The sequence below is a fragment of the Triplophysa rosa genome, unplaced genomic scaffold (assembly GCF_024868665.1).
Source record: "Triplophysa rosa unplaced genomic scaffold, Trosa_1v2 scaffold430, whole genome shotgun sequence".
In the NCBI taxonomy this organism is placed as follows: domain Eukaryota; kingdom Metazoa; phylum Chordata; class Actinopteri; order Cypriniformes; family Nemacheilidae; genus Triplophysa; species Triplophysa rosa.
In genome coordinates, this window is record NW_026634434.1 from 6700 (window position 1) to 29877 (window position 23178).

A 23178-nucleotide genomic window follows, 5' to 3' on the forward strand; every position below is an offset into this window, starting at 1 on the left:
CTTAAATAACAACCAATAGTATATAAGCTTATTGCAAGCCCATAATGATCGATATACGTCATCCTCCATTGTATCAGAGTTTGAATTTTATAGGGCCTCTGTAATTAAGTTCCAGCATTAAGTTCCAGCATAGAACGAAACTTAATATGCGTTCATGTATTGTACTCTTTTTGTAACGTATTCAACACATTTTTGATCTCACGTGGCGGAGTCTATGAGCGTGCGCATGCGCAAAGCGAAAGTGCACATGCTAGCACAGGTAACCGCCGTAGCCATTGGAAGACAGCGAGGCAGAGCCGAAGAACTTCACGTCTTCAGGATCTGACAGCACAATTAGGTATGGTGGTGACCTTCTCATGAATCTCATTCTAATCGTGTATTTAGTCGTCATTGTATTGAGCATAATAAATTAAGTAAAAGGGATTACGCGGATAGATGAAGAGGCGCTAGTTTTCCGTCTAGTAACTTAACGTTAACGTTACTCTCTAACCGCCATTTGAGACCAGTGACTAACAAACTAAATTACAAACGTCGATTTTCACCGAATATTTGATTTTATGTACAGTTTGTAAACTATCCTAATCCGTTGGAAGTGTATGGGGCATCAATATTGATATGTAAAAACCGCGCATCTTACTTTGCACGTGATGCTATTTACGAATTATGATTGTTCCATTAATAAGTAATTATTCATTGTAATTATTTTTTCCTGTTTTGTTTTTTAAATTCTGACGACAGATGTTGAAACACTACAGTAGAAAAGAACTGATGGAGAGGGAACCTGCTGTGAAGGATACAGTGGAAAGGTGGCCAGCACTCTTTATGGAGTGTCAGGTTAGTAAATATTCTTGTATTGTATTGGGTTCATATTGTATCATTAACTTGTTCTATAGAAATAAAAGAGCATAAAATGAAATTCATACTTTTACATTTCAGTGAAAAGTGAATGCTTAATTTGCGGATTGTCACTTTTTTAGATTCTGGCAGAGTTCACTCTTATATCTGGCAAAGACCTACAAACCGAATTATTTCTAGAACTGGACCGTTGACATCTCAGAGCCAAAGGGGGAGACATTGGCTCTAAACTTAAGAAGATTCTGCAACAGAATTTCAACATTCAACATTGAAAATAATGTAAGCTCCACAGACTCCCAAGTTCTTTGCATTTGCAAGTGTTGTTTGCTCTGTGTTGTGTGTATGCTATTAAATAATAATTTTAAAAATAATTTTTCAGAAATCTGACATCATTGGGAGACGAACAGCAGTTCTTGATGGCCTTCCACTCCTCCTTGGAGAAGACCCCACTGATTTTTACAAGACATGTATTGTAAGTAGTTTTGTCTGTTTTGTTCTGGTATTATGGGGCTTTGGCACTGCAGGAACGATTTCATAGTTCTGGGAAGATTTGGCGGAAGTACCTTCTTTTTGTTGTTCGCACCGCAGGAACCGGCCGGAATTTTAGTTAGGAGGAACACTTTAGCTCCTTCTCCTAGGCAGGATCTAAACCAGCAGGACGCGAACGATCCGTAACGTAAGCAATCGCTGACAGGCCAAACTTCTGTTGTTGGTTGTTTGTCGTTGTTCAACGGACGCGCTTAAATGACATCGCTGTCGACCGGCTTACGTCACTAAATAGTACCTTTTGCGGTTGCGAATGCGATTGAGGGAAAACTTAGTTCACGAAACTTTGCCTTTAGTAATGCAAATAGTTCTTGAACCAAATATTCCGGACACAGAAACAAAGAATGGAATAAGGAAAAGAGAAATATAAATGAATTATTTAGAAGGGAAGAAAAAAATAGATAAGGCTTTAAGAAAATTAACGTAGAAGACTAAAGAAAAGATGGAATAAGGCTAGAAATTTAGACAAAAGAATAAAGACACAACTAAGATGGGAAAAAATAAGTCAAAGAAAGAACAGAAAAGAGGAGGAAAGTAAAAGAAAAGTAGGACAAAAGAAGGTTAGAAATGACAGACAGAAAGAAAATGAAGTCAAATGTGTTATGGAGAATTAAAACCCACTAGAAATCATGCAGAACAAAATGTAAACGTTTAATCAATTATTTTCAGAAATGCTATTTAGATCACTTTTCAAGTGTCAAATTAGCAGTTTCAGAAGAGGTTTAATTTGTATAGCTGGCCTTCAATTTCTATGATCTTTTTGTATATTTAACCCCTTAACATGCACCAGGCCCATGGGCAGGCCAGAAGGGATCCAACAGAGTTTTGAGGTTTCATCACAAGCTTTTTTAAATACTTTATATATTGGTTAAATATTTGCAAAACCCACATGCAGACGTTAAACATGACTAATGATTTATGGAAAAAAAATGAAAATGAACAAGTTTGGAGATTCCAGGTTTCTGTCGGACAGTGACGATATGTTGTCTTAAAATATGTTGTTAATTATTTTGACTAAATTTTTGTTATGTCATCTTTAGGACTATGATGATGAAGGCAATTCAAGCGGCATATTGACATTGAACCCTAAGGACTGTGAAACCATACCTAACTCGCTGAACCTTGACGCCACATCCACTGCCATCTTTTTGGAAGGTACAAGTCTAATGGAAGAAATCTTACCCAAGCCATGTGCCTCCTTTTTGGGCTCTTTTATGCTCTGAATTTAGAGTACCCTCCAGTAATGAAGAACAACTTTGATTTCATCCAGGCGGTGATTTTGTCACTCGGGCACAAGTCTCTGAAACTTAAAATACTATCTCTGAAACATATTCTAATGCAGTAACGTCACTTTTCTCCAATTCTACATTTAACATTTTGTGAAAAGTTAAAGATGTGAAAAAGTTACATTGATCTTTTATCTTTCCAGAGTGCAATACAGTATGTGCATTTATCTCAGAATTGTTGACTGATGTCAGAAGGACTTGAATGAACATTGTTGTTAATGTTTTATAGAAATAAATGACTTTGTTGTTGTGCCAACGATCTGTTGTCTGTCTTTGTATTAACAACTTAGAGGTTTGAGTACAACTTACTTGAGAAAGTTAAGGTAATCAGTTTCCACACGTTTTTCTAGTAATTTCAACTAGTAGACATGTTGAAATAACTCTTTTATTTAAGTTCTCTGTGTTAAGCTTAACTTAAATCTGTAAGTTAGCTGAACTTGTTTTACTGAGTTTCCTTTACTCAAGTTTTCAGGTAATTTTTGCAAATACAGAAGTTAACTATACAAAGTTGTTGTAAGTTTAATCAACTTAAAAATTATGAATGAATTTACTTGAAAATTCTGAGGTAATCAGTTTCCACAGGTTTTCTAAGTAAACTCAACTCATTACTTTTTACAGTGCAGCAGAGAGGGTGTTTTGAAACCTGTACATTGTATTGTTTGCTACTGAATGAACTGTTTAAAGTCCTAAGTTGAAAGATGGTCTGAGTGTTCTGTTTTGGTGATTAAACCAAATGTTCTCATTAAATATCACAACGATCTTGTGTTTTGAAACAATGATTATGTGGAATGAAAATGTGTGCAACTACAATGAAATCATGAGATCAGGTTGAACGAATGACTAGTGGTGTTACATGTGTGATCAGTTTATAAGAGAGAACAATTTGCCAAAACATGGGAACCCTTTTTAAGGTATCTAGCTAGATAAAACCCGACAAGTTCAGTTAACTCAAAAAAAATAGTTGAAACAGATTACATCGAAAATTTTAAGTCATAGTAACTTAATTTTTTTAAGTTATATTAAATGTCTGTTACTATATAATGTTATGTTATTTTAGCTAGGTATTTTGAGTTTACAGTACATATTTATATTGGGTACAGATAACTTGAACATTTTCATTACTTATAAAATGAAATATTTGCATTCTTACTATCAAATTGCTCATTTTATGTTAACTTAATTTTTTTACATTAATTGGACACTCCTACACTGTTCTAGAATTATAATCCTCCTATAATTTAAAACGTTGTATTTAATTGAAGAAGGCATAATACCCACAGAGACTTCAGTGCAAGTAAGTTGTTTATTAACCAAATACGAAGTTCCAGAAAAATTTGTAATATCTCATAGTTTCAATGTAAACAAATACAAAGTAAAATACTCAGACAAATGAATGTGCCATGTGTAAACATTTGTAAATTGCATCTTGACATTCAACATCAGGATCACTATTTTTAAGTTTTCTAAAACAATTATTTAAAATAACATTTAACTGTAACATGTATTTAAGAACAGTTACATTTTGATAATTACATAAATACAGATGTATTAAGTGTAACACATATTACAAATATTGTAATAGCTTATCTTATTTATAAGTATTTTGTTATGTACACAAAATAAAGCAGAAATGTGTGTACTGCAATGTAAACAGATGCAGAATCTCTCAGCCACATCAATGTACAAGTATCCCATGCGAACATTCAGTCCTTCAATGAGCATCTAGCATTACAACTACTACAATATGAACAATTCTGTAAGAGGTTTAATATACAAAAAAAGGCAAAAGTATGGCAATGTGCAATTGTCTACTGCAAGCAAGCCATCATTTAACTTGCATTTAACCCTAACAACTCTCACATCAACCTGTTTCATTTTCAAACATGGCATCCCTCAACTTAACATCATTAAATTTTTAAACAAAGATAGGGCAATGTGCAAATGCCTAATGCAAGCACACCATTCCACATACACTTTCTGAAAAACATATATAATACACACGGGTAATTGACATGTAAATGTGTCCTATGGTGTGACATTGCAAAGATTTAGAAATAAATAACATGAGAAAGAGTTATCTTTACTGTTAAGAGTTACAAATACCATTAGAGATTAAAAATTATTTTAAATATTTTTTTTCTAAATTTCTGCTGTCATACCATAGAACACATTTAGGATATTTGTCAATGCCAATATATGTATTAGACATATAAACATATTACACAGGTATAAAAAGTGCAAAACAGGACATCATTCAACTTTAACTCGAACACATTAAAACTTCAAAAACAATACCTTTAAAACCCATCTGTTAGATGTTTTACAGCAAGAAAAACAAATGTGCTTACTCAACTGCCAACAGGTCATTTTTCAGACTCAAAACTCTAGGCCTCAACTTTCCATCCTCAACACCCATCAACACCTTTTGGATGAAGTCGAATGTGTTGAGCAGCGTTTTTGGATAGTCAAGGTGCAGGGTGTACGTAAGTGCAAAGAGAATGACAAATGCATCAGCCAGTGTGGAGGACTCAAGAACAATGTCACCCTCTAGCACAACTGCAATCCTCTCTGTGCAGAAAAAATTGGCATCTGATGAAGTTTGATTGATTAGGAGGAGCCCAAGTGGTATATCAATGATGTCCGGGTTCATAAGACAGCATCACCTAAAGACAACAAGAGAAACAATTACCCATTACAAAAAAAATCTTCACTCATTACTTCAAAAAAGACATCACTCTCATGCATATACGGAGGGAGAGCCCGGAGTACAGCAGCACGTCTAACATGGACATCAACTTGATCCTTTAAGTGTGAGAAAAAAAATCATTCAGTATGGATGCTAATCAGTATAGCCTCACAACACTATTCATGAACCAACCATGAGAGTTCAACCAAAGATAATAAGAACCTTTAACAGGCATCAAGAATTGTAACCAACTGACCTGGAGGTCATAAATCCTGAAGAGCTGATCCAGGACTTCAGATGCTTTTCCTGTCCGAGAAGCATTTTCCGATAAAGGCTCTGAAGCCAGGGGGTATTTTGGTCCAGTTGAGCAAAGAAACGATTCTTTAGGTTGACATTTGTCACTCTATGAAACTCAGCACAGATCTGTAATAAAGGTGCATTTAAAACGGTGTATATGTGGCCCAATCTCCAAAAACATTTACAAAAGGAAACATTTCATTTTAGACTATGAACATTTGACACAGCTCAGGAGGATTCTGAGGAGAGTCAGCAGCTTCAACTTGACCCAGCATTGTGGGGCTGTCAGTTTCTGTTAAGATAATATCATTCTTAAAATTTGACACGTGAGCATCAGCATCTGGATGATCCCTACTTTTGTGGGCATTGAAAGAGGTATACACATTACTGCGATAGCGACAGTTTTGCAATGGACAATCCACCATCTCATGTTGTTTTAAATGTGCCCTTAAATGACTGAGAATAGTTTTCCCATTAAATGGCTGCTTGAATCCACATTTAAGACAGATGAAAGAAACACTTTCCATTGGATTCACATCATGCTCCATCCGAGTATGTATTCGTGATAAGTGTATTTTTAATGCATTTACAGTCTGAAATGTGACGACACAGTCATCATAGACACATGGTAATGGACTGACTGAGGAAACACTGCTATGATGTAAACGATAATGTTCCAGTACATGTGCCCTTTTATCAAAGGCAGCAGCACAAAGTCTGCACCTCCAAGCCATTGGATTTTTGCTTAAATGGTTAACAGTACACTGTTCTCATTCACATTTTAGTCACTATATTGCAATGTGTCCATTGTTGTTAATAGTTTTTCAACATACCGCACTTAAAACTCTGTTTGTTGGCCAGCTGCTTCAGCTTTAACCTAAAAAAGTAAGATTTCAAAAGTTAGTTAGTTTGCAATGTTCACAAAAAAAGTGTACAGTCAGCTAATTAAAATGTTAAAAGCTAAAAAAACAGAACAGAAATGTCTCATCTTAATAACACAAGCACTTCCGCATGGACATTGCCAAACTAAAACGGTACTTAAAGCAGTTATCCCTGTGGTACAATAAAAGTTCAAGTAACGTTAACAAACTCCGTAAAAAATATTAAAACAAGCCTATAACTTAAAGGGTAAAATAACGTAATAAAGACAGCTTGTTTTAACATTGATACTCAGGTAAACGTGCCAAGCCGACAAATTCGTTTCAAATGATCTAAATTTACGAAAACAATATAGGGACAACTGAAACCACACATGAGAGCGTGTGTGAACTGCAGCATGATTGACTAGAGTGGCTAACGGCCTCCAATTTATGCATGTTTGTTACCTTGTCATTCCCGCCATAACGTTACTTGATCAAATGTGCGTCACCACAAATTTTAGTTTTTTGTGTCCCGCAAAAAACGCGAACCCCAACTGTGTGACTATGTTTAACAACGATTATGTCATGCCCTCCCTAATTAAATGATTACTGGCTTACTAGTTTGAGATGCACATCACATTTACATGTAAAGGCATAAAACCCATATCCACTTTCAAGACACCAAGTTTACTTCATGCAGATAATTGTACAACGACAGTAAAATATAGTGTTAACAGATTACTTACCAGATTGACGCGCCCAAAACCAAAATCGATATAACAGCAGACAACGTGGTCAAACCAGAGTAAAACTTTGTCCGATGATCTTCGTAAAATTGCTGCATGCTACAACGCATGTCGTCTCAGAAGTATTCACAGAAACTCACACCGTGAAATCTTCCTTTTCGCTATATCTAGGCGATTTTCTCAACTTTTCTCTACAAAAAACCCCGCATCCGAGGCAAGCAGACGAAAATGGCGAACTCTCTCCCAGGTGAAGAAGATGAAGCACGTACGTTGTACGCACATGCGTGTGACGTCAAACGGGATCAAGTTAAACTTTCTGAGTTCAATGACAAAATTCAATTAAAGCGGTTGAGCACTATAAACTTAAAATAAAAAAAATGTACACATGACGCAGAAAATTTGAGACTAATGAACTTTTTACATTTTTTAAGTTATCACAACCTATTTTCTTTATCAAACCTTTACTGTTCGGTTTTACAGTGAGAGGGGGAAGACTTAAGAGGCTTGGGTGAAAGGGATACTGACTCAACATGAGTCGGATCTATGTACCATTCCACTGATTATTATTTTATTTATTACTCTTTTTATTTAAAAAAAATCCAGTCCTCCTCATGTTGGGCATAAAATGCAGACGGAAGTGGATGGGGGGAGGTTAGGGAGGTGTTCTGTGTTCTGTATTAAGATTACTTTAAGTAAAACATATGCATAAGTATTGGATATGTATATCTGCATAGATAATTAGGTGGTACACTTGTATTAGGAGTTAATGTCTGTGTACCTTTGTCTTGATCACGTGTGTGCATGGATGTTTGTGCTCATGTGTATGCATGAGTAGGTATGTGTATGAGTATACAGTATGTACGTGTGTATGAGTTTGCAATGAAAAATTATCTTTGTTTAATTTAGTATGAAGGAGAAATACGGAGACCTTTACTTTCTGTCAAGATTGTCTGTTAAATATTTTTCTCCAATAAAAAGAAAAAAGTTTAGTACTAAGAGTTTTGAAAATGTTAGTTATGAAAATTAATAAAGTTCAGATGCAAAACCCTCAGAGGACTTTTTGTTTCGATGGGCATTTTCATCAGGCTCCTACATTTACTTTTAGCAATACCAAATATTTCAGACCGGGCAAAGTGTGTTATTTAGCGGGTTATGAAGCATATGGAGAGCAGTGTTGAGCACGTTACTATTAAAAAGTAATTAGTTATAGTTACTATTCTCACAAATAGTAATTGAGTAAGACTGAGTTACATCATTTTAAAAGTAACTAATTACCAGGGAATGTAACTATTGCGTTACCTTTTCAAAATGTTAAAATATGTCAAATAACTTGGATGCCTCCAATATTAAATATGTTAAATGAATGAAATGGAAACTAAATAGAATAAATTATTTGAAATAGAAGTAGAAAATTAGACCTTTCCTATCCGAGCATGCTATGCAAGTCCTAGTCCAGGCTCTTGTTCTGTCCAGACTGGACTACTGCAATGCGCTACTGGCTGGACTTCCAGCTTGCACAACCAAATGGAGTGCAAATGTAGGGAAATTATCAATTTTAACTCAAAGGGCGAATACGCACAGTTGAATGCAATTAACTTTGTGTATTCAGTAACATTTACCCAATGCAGCAGAATCAGCAATAACGGCCCCCCTAATACATCCGTCCAGCGAATGATCAGTTGAGTCGTATTCTAACTCTTAAGAGGGACAGTATCCAGGCCTCGGATAGTAACCCTCATCACACGGTACTACTTGAGAGCCGGTAACAAGATTAGCAGTAGAAGTGACTTGCTTGTGAGCAGGTACACAGAATCAAACACACGTGAATACAGGTGAACGTTTATTATCTAAAAACTACGGTGCACTCAAAACATAAAAGTAACATATAACTAACAAAAACATACATTTGTACATTAAAAGAGGAAAGTATGGAAAAGACAAGTAGCATAATGTCGGGTCTAGCACTCTCTATTTTGTCTGTCCTGTCCTCTGTCATTGTTGTGTCGGGCACGTGACTCTGTTTTGACAGCTTGCCACGTGCTTGGAGTTTTTCTTTTGTTCAGGAGTTTTTCCGCCGTGTGGATTTCGGGGTTGTGTGAACTATCTGCCCCGCGGACTGTCTTTTCGATCCACCGATCGTCCGTGCCTTTTACCGGCACTCGTTACAGGCTGGTCATAGACTCATAAGACTGTGGATTGTTCCCTGTTGTTCCCTTCGGGGTTCTGGCCTCTCGCAGGCCGACAGACTCTGCTATCTTTTCCCCCTGGGTCATCTTCCACCACCGGCCGGGCGCTCGAGCCATCTACCTCCTTCGTTCCCACCTGGACTGCTCTCTAGTTTCCCCACTCTGGCGGCATAGTCATTCTCCGCTCCGGCGGTTTTGTTTGGGGTTTGTCTGAGGCATTAATAAACCTTGATTTGTACCCTGCACTTGACTCCTGAGTAATCCCTAACACATAAAGAATTGTAATATTAAATTACTCCTGCACAAAACATCAGTTCTCTCGCAAAAATCACCTTAAGAAGTTAAGGGGCTAACTTAGGCGTGTTGTTGAATGGTTATACTTGCTTTGAATGCTGAGCCAACGAGAACTCCGGTGCATATTGAGAGAGAGAGAGCGCTGATGGATCGCCGTGAGGAAATTCGCCGAGTTCTTCTGAGATCGAAGTGTTCAACGAAGTTTGCCGAAGTGAATTGCCGGACAGTCAATCTCAAAGAGATGAGACAGGTCCCGGGGGAGTTGAACTGCCGAGCTGAGCAAAGAATGAGTATGGTATGAGAAGGATGAGAAGGATGCTGGTCTTAAGCTCATACACGCCACGCCCTCAGCGGGTCAACGGGCAAATGTATAGCAGCCATCGGATAATTCGGAAATTCTTTCTTTGTCTCTCTCTCCACGCCTTATTTACATGTTTATGGCAGGATGCCAAATTGAACTTATTAACTGAAGTTATTATGAAGAGCATATGATGCACGATGGGTTCACATTCTATACATCATTGTGCAGGACACTTAAAGAGACTGATTTCGGTACTAAACATGCCAGTACATGAAGTTACATTTGAGCACACAACAATTCATTAGTCAGCCATTAACTCTAGAAAATGAATACACACAAGATATAGAACAACCTGAACATGTATAAGGTTACAGGTAGACTAGTTAATGTGGGGGGGAATAGCATGCAAGAGGAATATATATATATATATATATATAACAAATTAATCGGATTAATCACACATTTTTTCTGTGATTAATCACGATTAATCGACACACAACAATTTATTTTAAAATATACTTTTACATTTTAATATTTATTTCACATTTTATCTTCATTGATGTAGAACAACATATTTTTTAACAGCATCATTTTATGAAAGCTAACATTTTGATATTAGTATTGTAACTGATGTCTCTATTAAATTGATTATTTTAACATTAATTTAGCCATTCAACAGTATAATTGAGAGCTCATGTAGGAAATTGAAGGACACTTTACAGTCTTTAATGCTAAATTATAAATTAAATGCAGAAGAATTCTCATTAAAGCTATAAAATCACATTGATTTCTTCTTTTATTTTGTTCTTTGATTAACATTAGTGACAGGAGTCACAGCAGCACGTTTAAGAACGTGGCCCCTTTAAGAGCTGTCTTAGTACGCAGAGTAGGTGACCGTCACCGCACTCCCATTTTCACAACTCTTTGCATTCATTTAAGATTTTATTTTACACTTTGAAGTCTGTGCTTAAGAAAATGCTAGACAAAACGGGCTTTCTGACATAATCTTGTGTGGTTTTATCCATTCAAGCACGAAAGAGAACTTAACACGGATGCGCTGTCTGACAGAGATTCACCGACGCAGCCGTTACTGTACACACCAGACTGGACCTCTCGTTGCGTTTTGCTGCGTCCCACAGTTTATAAGCTGTCTATCTTCATTGAACGCCTCAAAGCAACTGTTTCAAATCGCGCTTAAGTGGTTTAAAAGCCTGTACACGAATAAGAGCGTGATTACATAATGTAACGCTAGACAAAGGATGTCAAAACAAACGGATGCTGCGTTAATTGCGATAAATATTTTCTCACGCATTAATTTGAAAAAATTAATCGCATGCGTTAACGTGTTAACGTTGACAGCCCTAATATATATATATACATATATATATACAGTTTGGACAGTTTATTTTGGCTGCTTTTAGGGGATACCCTTTCAAGGTGTGTTGTGTATTGGAAGGTCATCTGGTGTTATCCAGGCCATCTGCTGTCTCTCAACATGGGAGAGGGCTTCGTTCTCCATATTCAGTCCCTTTGAAATTGGGGTTGAGAATTATAAACTGTCCTGCTGGGGTTGAGGTGAGATAACCATTTGGGAGCGATGGTTAATCTTCCCTCTTCCCTCAGAACTTTGGAGCCGAGAGAGTGTTCCGTTTGTCCCCTGCTGCCTCTGGAGTGTGACTCTTAGAGAGAGAGGAACTTTACATGACCCCTTTGATCCAACATGTGGCCAGGCTAAAACTCTACACAAACCTCTACAGATGATCCAGAATGCAGCGGCAAGAGTGGTCTTCAATGAACCGAAGAGAGCGCACATCACCCCTCTCTTCATTAAGTTACATTGGCTCACTATAGTCGCTCGAATAAAATTCAAGACTCTGCTCCTGGCCTACAAGACCACCACTGATTTGGCACTCCCTTATCTTCACTCGCTAATGCAGACTTATGTACCTGCCAGATCCTTACGCTCTGCAAACGAACGACGTCTTGTGGTGCCATCCCAAAAAGGTAAAAAATCTCTCTCACGTACCTTCTCTGTATCGGTTCCACATTTATAGAATGATCTGCCCGCTTCTACAAGCTCAGCAGATTATGTAGCCATCTTTAAGAATCATCTGAAAACACATCTCTTCCATCAACACCTCACCGATCAGTTTTGACTTCTATCTCTTTTATACTCTTTCAAAAAAAAAAACAGCCCTGTATACTGTGGTAGGCTATATGAGACCAGTTTGTTTTTATTGCTTTCATGGACTATGCTCCATTTAGCTTAAACACTCCCAAGAAACTCCAGGACATGGATGATTGGAAAGTTTACTGGATGTCACGGTCCTACCTTCTTGTTTATGAATTCCTAGTGATGTGGCAGGATCGGGACAGAGCCCTTAGGTTTTATGTGAGAAAACCATGAGATGTTTGTTTTTACTTCTCATGTGTTTTCTCGTGTCTTGTCATTGGCCCCGCCCCTCTCATCTCATGTATTGCTTTCCTCCCATGTCTAATGTTCCCCACCTGCCCTCGTTAATTATCCTTCGTTTGTCTTTCCTTTAAATGCCCTCATGTTTCTTTGTCCTAGGCTCGGTCATTGTTTCCAGTACGTCTTGTTACTCGTGTCATGTCCAGCTGTATCACCTGTTCCTGTTTCCCGCTGTTTCGTCCATTGTAGTAAGTGTTAGTTTAGTTTAATCCTTGTCTAAGTTTATGTGAGTCTAGTGTTTAGTCAGTTTACGTCCCTGTTACTTGTTTGATTTTCTTGTTCCTGTGTTTTGCCCCCATCGTGGGTTTTTGTTTTGTGTTCTGTCATTATTTGTAAAATAAACATATCTGTTAACCCCTTCATCCCCGCCTGCCTGCGATTGGGTTCTCTCCCTCGAGATTGTGACAGAATGTCCGAGCCCATAACGAACCCAGCAGGCAGCATGGACGCTATACGTTCCCTCCAGGCTCGTCTCCTCTGTGGCATTCGCCAGGGAACCGGAGACGTAGATGACTACGCGGGCCGGTTCCTCGAAGTCACAGAGGAGACAGTGTTCGGAGAGGAGGAGTTGGTGACGCTTTTCAATGCCGGTCTCAGGGGGCCACTCACGCGTCGGAGATGAGGTCACTGAGACCGCTGGACTTTGATGCAATATGGCTGTATGCCGTGGGTCGATCAGAGTCCAGGGTCTCAGTTCAACCCACCTTTTCATCTCCGCTGGTCGCGATCCCTGAGGGCCGTCCCCTGAAGATCGGGGTTGTGGGCGTCGCCACACCGTCCTCTCCACCCTCAGCAAGCCTCAGCGGGAAGCGGGGGAGGCGAGCGTCCTGGGAGTCCACGTCCGAGGAGTCCCAGCCAGAGCCAGCCGTGCCTTTTGCCTCTTTTCTTCAGCCGACTTCCAGGCGAGTGGCTCGGCTGAAGAAGAAGAGGCAGCGGCGGGCAGCGCGGACTCCACCCCAGCCGGTGCAGCCTGTGTCCAGTCCTGTGTCCAGTCTTGTGTGCAGTCCTGTGTCCAGTCCTGTGTCCAGTCCGGTGCAGCCGGTGTCCAGTCCGGTGCAGCCGGTGTTCAGTCCGGTGCAGCCGGTGTCCAGTCCGGTGCAGACGGTGTCCAGTCCGGTGCAGCCGGCGTCCAGTTCGGTGCAGCCGGCGTCCAGTTCGGTGCAGCCTGCATCCAGTCCGGTGCAGCTGGCGTCCATCCTAGTGTCTAGTCCGGTGATCCAGCCGGCGTACAGTCTGGTGATCCAGCCGGCGTACAGTCTGGTGATCCAGCCGGCGTACAGTCTGGTGATCCAGCCGGCGTCCCAGCCGGTGATCCAGCCGGCATCAAGCGCTGTCCAGTCGGCCTTCCAGCCAGCCTTCCAACTGGCGTCCAGCCTTGTCCCGCCGACGCCCAAGTCGGCGGTCCCCCCCAGCACTTCCCCAAAGTCCCCCAGGACTCCGCGCCCTCGAGCGCAGCCAGGGACTAAGACTGTCCCCCCTTCTCCTCATCCTTTTGGACTGCCCTCTATGAACCCTTGTTTTGCCCCACCCCGCCTCCCATGTTTGTTATTTTTAGTATGCCACCCCAATCCTGTCGTTTTGTATTCTTGTCTGCACCTTGTCTTGTTCACCATGTTTGTCTGGTTTTTGTCCTTGTCGCAGTCTGTCAATTCCTGTTAGTCAACCCCTTGGTGAACACCTGGAGGTGTTCATTAAGGGGGGGGGGCTCTGTCATGGTCCTACCTTCTTGTTTATGAATTCCTAGTCGTGTGGCAGAATCGGGACAGAGCCCTTAGGTTTTATGTGAGAAAACCATGAGTTGTTTGTTTTTACTTCTCATGTGTTTTCTCGTGTCTTGTCATTGGCCCCTCCCCTCTCGTCTCATGCATTGCTTTCTTCCCGTGTCTAATGTTCCCCACCTGCCCTCGTTAATTATACTTCGTTTGTCTTTCCTTTAAATGACCTCATGTTTCTTTGTCCTGGGCTCGGTCATTGTTTCCAGTACGTCTTGTTACTCGTGTCATGTCCAGCTGTATCACCTGTTCCTGTTTCCCGCTGTTTCGTCCATTGTAGTAAGTGTTAGTTTAGTTTAATCCTTGACTAAGTTTATGTAAGTCTGGTGTTTAGTCAGTTTACGTCCCTGTTACTTGTTTGATTTTCTTGTTCCTCTGTTTTGCCCCCATCGTGGGTTTTTGTTTTGTGTTCTGTCATTATTTGTAAAATAAACATATCTGTTAACCCCTTCATCCCTGCCTGCCTGCGATTGGGTTCTTTCCCCTAGTGCCCGTGACAACTGGGCATATTGTGAAACTGCAATACAATACAAATGAGACATACATTGATATTAAATCCAAATACACGTGACAGAAAACAGCACGGATTATCTACACAGCGGTGATCTATATGATAAACGCAATCGAGCTAGTAAACAATCGGCAGTAATAAACATGAAGCTAACTTAGCCACCCACTCTACCGGGATGAAAACAGACACTATCCTAATATTACATGATAACAAAATAAACTACCCTTTCTTTTCTCAAGCGGCACAACACTCCCTGCTTGGGGTCCTTAAAGAGCCCACTTTAATTAACGAATCAGTCTTTGGAGAAAAAAGCAAAACCACTTCTGTAACAGGCCGAGAAAAGGTCTTTCTGGTTCCATCCTTGACAATTTCCACTTGAACTTTCCGAACCAATCAATCTTCTCCTGGAATGTTTTTGTGATGATGCCTTTAGGCCATTGATTTCTCTTAGCTTGATTGTCTTTCAAGAGAACCACCTCTCTGTCTTGGAGATTTGGCCTCTTTCCTTGCCACTTGTGCCGAATCTGTAATGTTTTGAGGTATTCATGTTTCCACCTTTTCCAAAACATGTCTGCTAGGCTCTGAACTTGCTTCCACTCTTCCCTGATGAGATGCGATTCCTCAAAGCTTCCTGACGGAGGAGGAGGTGCAGAAAATTTCTTGAGGGTTAGAAGCATCGCTGGAGTGAGGATTAGAAGCGAATCCGGATCCGATGACACTGGAATGAGCGGTCTAGCATTCATGATTGCGGTTACTTCGGCCATGAAGGTGCTCAAGACTTCATGTGGAAGATGAGACCTTTTCTGCTCAAGCAACATGCAATCCAAAATACGGCGGGCAATGCCAATCAGTCGTTCCCACGCGCCACCCATATGAAACGCGTGGAGCGGGTTGAATACCCAGGAGCAGCTCTGAGTGTCCAAATACTCCTCCACTCTTTTGAAACCTGGATTCGACTGGTCCATCACTGGTTCATGAGATGCGCCGATGAAGTTAGTTCCGCAGTCGGAACGGATCTGCTTTGCGGGGCCCCTGATTGCAAAGAACCTCCTCAAGGCGTTGATAAAACTGCTGGTACTCATGGCTTCAATCACCTCGATGTGGACCGCCCTCGAACACATACAAGAGAACATCACAGCCCATCGTTTAGAGTTGAAGACTCCCCCTCTTGTACGGCGTGAGACAATTTCCCAGGGTCCAAAAACGTCGACACCTACATAGGTGAAAGAAGGTGCTACTTGTAGCCGTTCTGGTGGCAGAGCTGCCATCTGTTGACGTTCCATTTTCCCCCTCAGTCTTCTACAAATGACGCATCTGTGAAGCAAACTGCTGAAGCAGTGTTTAGCTCCCACCAGCCAGAATCCTGCCGCTCAAATGGCACCTTCGGTCAGATGTCTTCCTTGGTGTTTCACTGCTTCGTGATAGTGAGACACAAGCAGGGTAGCTATATGATCCTGGCCAGGAACGATGATGTGATGAACCTTGTTCATACTCAGATCCGACTGCTCAATACGACCTCCTACTCTAATAAGTTGATTTCGGTCCATGATGGGGTGCAGTTTCCAAAGGCTGCTGCTTGGTGGAATTTTGGATCCTGAGTTGTTACACTTAAGTTCCTCCGAATAGCACTCGTTCTGGACGCTCTTCACAATACACGCTTCGGCTTTCAACAACTCTTCCTCTGTAGGTCGACAGACATGCCACCCTTGACATTCATCCTGGGAAGAGTGGGCGAAAGAACGAGCCACGTGGATGAGGTGAGCTATGGCTGTAAGGAGAGTGCTGAACTTGGAGAAGCGTTCGAAGCATTGTGGATGTATCACATCTCTGGTAACATGAGTGAAACTTGCCACCACCTGGGGACGCACTTCAGAGTCGGCGTGAGGGTCGATAAGGTCGTAAGCCTCTTGAAGCTCAGGTGAATGCAAGGATACATCATGAAGAAAGGTTGGCCCTTTGAGCCAAGTTGTGCTGCTAAGCAAGTCTGAAGTCACGGTTCTTGACCCAACGTCAGCTGGGTTGAGGTGCGTTGGGACATACTTCCAAAGCCCAGAACAAGGTGATTGACGGATTCTTTTGATCCTGTTGTGTACGTAGACATAGAATCTCCTTGACTAGTTCTGGATGTATCCCAATACGACCTTGCTATCTGTGTAGTAGGTGATTTTGTCAAACTTTGTGTCCATCGCCGAAACTACCATCTCGGTGATCTCGATGGCGAGTACAGCCGTACAAAGCTCAAGTCTTGGAATAGTTAAATCAGGCTGAGGCACTAACTTCACCTTCCCAAAAACAAAACCAACGTCAGTTTGTTCTTGGTGGCTTGTCACCTTGATGTAGGCTACGGCTGCTATTGCCTTGACCGATGCATCTGCGAAGATACAAAGTTCTCTTCTTAAAGCGCCTGCAGTGGAGAATGACGTATAAGGGTGTGGTATCTGGAGTCCCTCCAGATCTCGGAGTGACCTTTTCCATCTAGTCCATTCAGTCTCCATGTCTTTGGGAAGAGGTGTATCCCAATCCTCTGCTTGCTTAGTCAGTTCTCTGAGTATGAGTCTTCCATGAACCGTGATGGGTGCGAGGAATCCTAGAGGATAGTAGAGGCTGTTCAAGGTCGAAAGCACTCCTCTTCGAGTGAATGGCTTCTGGTCATCTTCGATTCGAAACATGAATATATCTGTGCGCATGTTCCAGAACAATCCGAGGCTACGTTGTATTGGCAGATCATCAACGGAGAGATCTAGGCTGTTGACGTACTTGGTGCGATGTTCAAATGGAAACGCTTCGATGACTGCCGGTCAATTTGAGGCAATTTTGTGTTGCCTGAGGTTAGAAGTTGCAAGCATCCTCTGTGCTCGCCTTAGGATGCTGATGGCTTCTTCCTCATTGCTGAAGGACTTCAAAGCATCGTCAACATAGAACTCGCGTTCGATGAATCTTCTTGCATCACTACCACAGTTTGCTTCTGCTTCCTTAGCTGCCCGTTGCAGACCATACACAGCAACGGCAGGAGAGGGAATATTCCCAAAAAGGTGAACTCGCATTCCCTTTCTGTCGGTCTCTCGACGTTGTGTCGAACCGACAGAATGGGGTTTGTCTTGAGAACCTATCATCTTCTGAGTATTTAGAAAAGGCCAATGAAAATTGGCGAATGAAATTTGCATGCCGGGCTCCTCCCCGGATGTCCCGGTATAAGAGGGAAGCCGGCGTGCTCATTCATTCACCTTTTGTTCTTCAGAGCCTACGCATCTGGTGAGCTTCTCTACGATCTGGATGATCTTTCTTTCTGCTGGAATCTACGACATGGACAACGGACGGTCCTTTCCTGCAGTGACTCTCCCCTGGGCGTCTCGGCAGTTCCGGAGGTGTTCGAGCAATATCCTTTTCTAAAAGAGCAAATTTCTCCAGCGTGGCTTGTCCCGCTGTTCTCATGGGTGCAACACACTCATCGAGGAGGGGGACGGACACAATGCCTGCTTCCAGTACGCTGGGGCAGACGTTGTGGATACGTCCTGCCCGCACTGCGGGCGGTGACGATTCAGACGTTGCGTCACAGGTGGCTGTGTTCCCACGGGACTCAGCCACCACCTCGTTTGCTCCCCGTTCCGTGGCGGCAGGACTACGGCCCTGCCGTCCGCTATGGCAAGCAGCGAGGGTGATATGAGGATTACTGTGAGCGATAATCCGCCAGCCACGGCTCACGGACCGTTCACACCTCATTTTGCTTGTCTGACCGTTCCCCAAAAAAGACGGTCCGCCGTCTTATTCCTCAATCACGTATTCGGACACGATGCGTGATGATGAGATGTCTCTTGCAGCATCGGGGGGTGACGTACTGCCATCCGACTCCGACGATTCCTCGGGCTCCCTCCCTCGGGGGGTCGAGCCCAGGAAGAAGCGGACGTCGAAATGTCAGCCATGCTTTCCCGGGCCGCCGTGAGTGTTGGGTTGCAGTGCCCGCACTGCCTCTCCCGGCGCTCGCGGCTGGCTACATGGCGCCTCGGGTTTGAGCGCGGCTCCAAGCCGCGCCCGCCCCCAGTGCCGTGTTTACCGGAAGTGCATGAGGAACTTTGTAAGACCTGAAACGCCCCTTTCCGGCACGTTTCACGTCAAACAAAGTTCTGTCACCCTCTCTTCCCTCGAGGTTGAGACAGCTGGAGGATGCATCGGTGTCCCCAGGTGGAGTTGCCGCCGCGGTGCACTCGTGCCCGTAGGTGGCGGCCACCTGGGGGGGCTCGACCTAGACTCCCGTCCAAAGCATGTGGTGTCTCGGCATCTCTGGTGTCGAGAGCTTACATTGCGGCGGACCAGGCTGCCTCCTCTCTCCACGCTATGGCTCCTGCCAGGCCAGGGCGTTGAGAGAGCTCCACGAGGGTAAGACTGACCCAGCGCTTATGAAGGAACTCCTCTCCGTCACCGACCTCGCTCTACGGGCGACCAAGGTGACCACGGGGGCCCTGGGTCGGACGATGTCCACACTTGTGGTCCATGAGGAACTCCTCTGGCCGATACTTGCGCAGATGAGTAACGCTGAGAAGGTCCGCTTTCTCGACGTACCCGTCTCGCAAGGGGGGGCTGGTTGGTGTTACTGTGGAGGGTTCTCGACAGTAAAAAGCAGTCCTCCGTGCCGCAACTCGGTCGCCTCGGCCGTCGAGTCCCGTGCACTGTCTGCTTCCCAGCAGCCCTGGTCCTCTTCAACGCCCTCCAGTGACATGGAGGAGACAGCGAAGAGGAGACCATCGCCCCATCAGCAGCCGCGGGCAGCGGCTGTCATGGGATCACCTCAGGGGGATCGAGGCTACCATTGGGCCCGACCCCAGCCACAGCGCTGGTAGGTCGGATAGGGACGGTTCCTGCCCCGTCCCTCCATCTGCTGGCCCCCTCTGGGGGGCTGGCGCCCACTTACTCTCAAAAAGGAGAGTTTCCTCTCTTTCTGGGTTACCTCAGCTGCTCTCACCCTCTGCACCATGGTGAACGGCAAACTCGACGTTGCGTCATAGCAAAGCGCAATGTCGAGTATAAACACCAGCCCTCAGCACTCTCAGTCAGACAGTGCGTTGAGCTGCGCAGTCGCCAGGCAGGAAATATGGCAGAGCCGATCTCCTCCCCGGGGGGCCTCCCCTGGCAAGGAATCCATACTGCTAGCCATCGAACCACCCTCCGCGGGGGCGATGAAGCAGATCAAGCTCGAGTCCCCTGTCACAGTTCTGGGAGCACCCAGACTGTCAGGCGGGCTGAGGAAGACGATCCGTCTCGGCTACGCGATTCAGTCGCTATACGTCCGCCCAAGTTCCGGGATGTCCTTTTACCTCAGGCAGAGGCAGGGATGCCCCCGTACTTCGGGCGGAGGTCGCCTCCCTTCTGGTGAAGGGAGCGATCGAGCCCGTCCCACCGGCCGAGGTGTTCAGCGGGTTTTACAGCCCGTACTTCATTGTCCCTAAGAAAAAAAGCGGAGGGTTGCGCCCTATCTTGGGTCTGTGTGTTCTGAACAGGCACCTACACTAGCTGCCTTTCAGGATGGTCACGCAGAAGCGCATCCTGGCGTCCGTCAGGCGTCAGGACTGGTTCATGGCAATCGACCTGAAGGACGCGTACTTTCATGTCTCGATCCTCCCTCGACTTCGGCCGTTCCGACAGTTCGCGTTCGAGGGACGGGCATATCAGTACAGGGTCCTCCCCTTCGGTCTGTCCTTGTCTCCACGAGTCTTTACGAAGGTCATGGAAGCCGCCCTCCTTCCCCGCGAGGACTAGCGCGCCCGGTCAGTGTTGAACTGCCTGAGATCAGACAGTCAGCGGTCCCCCTGTAACAGGAGGCTCCTGGGATTCATGGCATCCTCGGCGGGGGTGGCCTCCCCTCGGGTCGATGCATATACGACCGCTCCAACACTGTCGGCAGAGTCAAGTTCCTTGGAGAGCGTGGTACACCGGCAGCAGGCGTTGGTCACACGCTTTTCTGCCGACACACCCTAAGGGGTGCCGTGTGCAATGGGCAAGCAGTGTCGGGGCGGTGGACGGGCCCCCGCCTGCATTGGCATTCAACTGCCTAGAGTTGTGGGTTGTGCTACTTGCATTGAGGGACTTCCTCTCGTGCAGGGAAGCACGTGCTGGTTTGGTTGGACAGCACAGCTGCTGTGGCGTATTCTTCACTCACAGCAGCTAACATGACTCGCCCGACGCCTCCTCCTCTGGAGTCAGCAGGTGATCAGCTCCCTGCGAGCCACACACATCCCAGGCATCCTGAACCAGACAGCCGATGTGCTCTCTCATCAGTTGACGCCTTGCGGAGAGTGGCGACTCCCTCCCCGCGCAGCCGGCTCATTTGGGGGCAGTTTAGCCAGGCACAGGTGGTCCTGTTGTCTCCCCGAACTCCTCCCATTGTCCGCTTGGGCACTCCCTGTCCGAGGTACCCTCGGCACGGATGCCCTTGCGCACAGCTGGCCGCGGGACAAGCGGAAGTACGCTTCCCCCCAGTGAGCCTCATTGCACAGGGCCTGTGCAAGGCCAGGGAAGAGGAGCATCAAGTGGTACTAGTTACGCCCCTTCGGCCTAACCAGGACTTGGTTCTCGGAGCTGAGGCTCTGACAACAACTCCCCCCTGGCCGCTCCCCCTGGCGGACAGCTTCCCCAGGGGAAGGGGCACGTTACGGCATCCCAGGCAAAACCTGGTCTCCATGTCTGGACGGGACGAGGAGATCCTGAGTGACCCACCCCCAGTCCGGTTGGGACGTCACTCAGGCTAGGGCTTCGGCCACTGGGCGGCTATACGCCCATAGGTGGCGCCTCTTCTCGTCCTGGTGCTCTTCTCGGTGAGAAGACCCGCGGAGTTGCTCGGTCGGGTACGGGCTGTACCGTCCTCAAAAGAGACGGGGGAGTAACCTCTCCCCCTCCACACTGGGAATGTATGTAGCCGCTACGGCTGCTCATCATGACCCGAGTGCTGGGAAGCCTCTGGGACAGCACGACCTGGTCATTAGGTTCCTAAGGGGCGCGAGAGGGTGACCACCTTATCCGCGCTCCGTACCCTCTTGCGACCTAGGTGGCGGGCCTCAAGAGGCCCCGCTCCCTTCGAGCCTCTCGGGGTTACCGCTCTTTCTCAGTCTTGATAAAGACGGTGTTCCGCATTGCGCTCACCTCCAAGAGGGTAGGGGATCTACAAGCACTCTCCGTGTCCGCAGATTGCCTAGAACTCGGGGCCAGGATTCTCACGTTATCTGAGACCCCGCCCCGGCTACGTGCCCAAGGTTCCCACCACTCTCCCGAGAGACCAAGTGGTGAACCTGCAGGCGCTCCCCACCGGGGAGGAAGACCCAACCTATCCGTGCTATGTCCAGTACGCGCACGGCGCCTCTACTTGGACCGCACGCAGAGCCCAGAAGCTCTGAGCAGCTCTTTGTCTGTTTCGGAGGTCAGCAGGAGGGCTGTCTCCAAACAGAGGCTGGCGCACTGGATCGTGGATGCCCTCGTTAGGGCATACCGATCTTTTTTCCTGCCCGTTGGGGGTGAGGCACACCCCTCGTGGCTGGCTCAGGGGCCTCTCTGGCAGACATCGTGGCTGCTGGGCAGAACTCGTAGGCTATACTGCGCGGAACCGGTGTCAGACCCGCATCCTGGCAAGGTGTGGGACCGGCAGCCGGTAGGGCGTACGCCTGCGGAAGCCCTTCCCCCTCCGGGGGGAGCAGTGGCGATCCCGCCTCACTTCTTTCCCCTCGGGTAAAGAACAGGCATTCCATCCATCACTAAGCACCCTTCCAGGGGACAGGCTGGGCAGAGCAGCCCTGCCCCTTTAGGCCGGGGAACAGTTGAGTTATTCCCACATAGCTCTAACCGGACCTAGTGCTCCAGACGTGGTAACCCCCCCTCCGTGGGCTGTTCCGTCTGATGTATCCTCATGAATGGTTCCCACCTTGGCAACCCATGACCTCCCCAGGTGGACTCCCACCTTGCGGTTAACTCCTGCAGTCCGCACATTCCTCCCATGAGTTCTCCCCTGATGGTGAGACCATGTGGTGTCTCCACTAATTCCTCCCTACGGTAGGTAGTGGCCTCTGCAGCGTTTTTCCCCCCCAGGGGGGAATAATGCTTACCCAGTGGCCCGTACGGTGCCGGGCGGCTTCTCGCCATTTAGAGAATCAGGCCTCCGCCCGTGACGGCCGGCGTTAGGGGGCTTCCCAACTTTTTGTGGAAAGCTCTGGGTCCCCCTTCCTCTCCACTGGAGGGAAGTTAGGTAAATGTGGACAATTGTCCTTCATATAGATTGCCATCGGTCGATCTGTCTAGGCGAGACGAAGGGCCGTATACTGATTTGTGACGCCAAATTCTCGCTCTATTTGATTTTTCTATCTTAGGTTTTTGATTTTGTTTTTTT

The 23178-nt window shown here is 45.2% G+C and overlaps 2 long non-coding RNA genes across 2 annotated transcripts; one reads left to right on the forward strand and one right to left on the reverse strand.

Annotated features, from left to right (window-relative positions):
- The first annotated feature begins 695 nt into the window (after positions 1–695).
- Positions 696–2935, forward strand: LOC130550802 (uncharacterized). The gene is made up of 4 exons (XR_008962492.1): positions 696–834; positions 978–1134; positions 1235–1327; positions 2442–2935. It is a non-coding gene; the product is annotated as an uncharacterized LOC130550802 (long non-coding RNA).
- A 2492-nt stretch (positions 2936–5427) lies between these two features.
- Positions 5428–7735, reverse strand: LOC130550803 (uncharacterized). The gene is made up of 4 exons (XR_008962493.1): positions 7277–7735; positions 6504–6547; positions 5630–5796; positions 5428–5489 (listed from the first exon to the last, which is right to left on the reverse strand). It is a non-coding gene; the product is annotated as an uncharacterized LOC130550803 (long non-coding RNA).
- Between the last annotated feature and the right edge of the window lie 15443 nt (positions 7736–23178).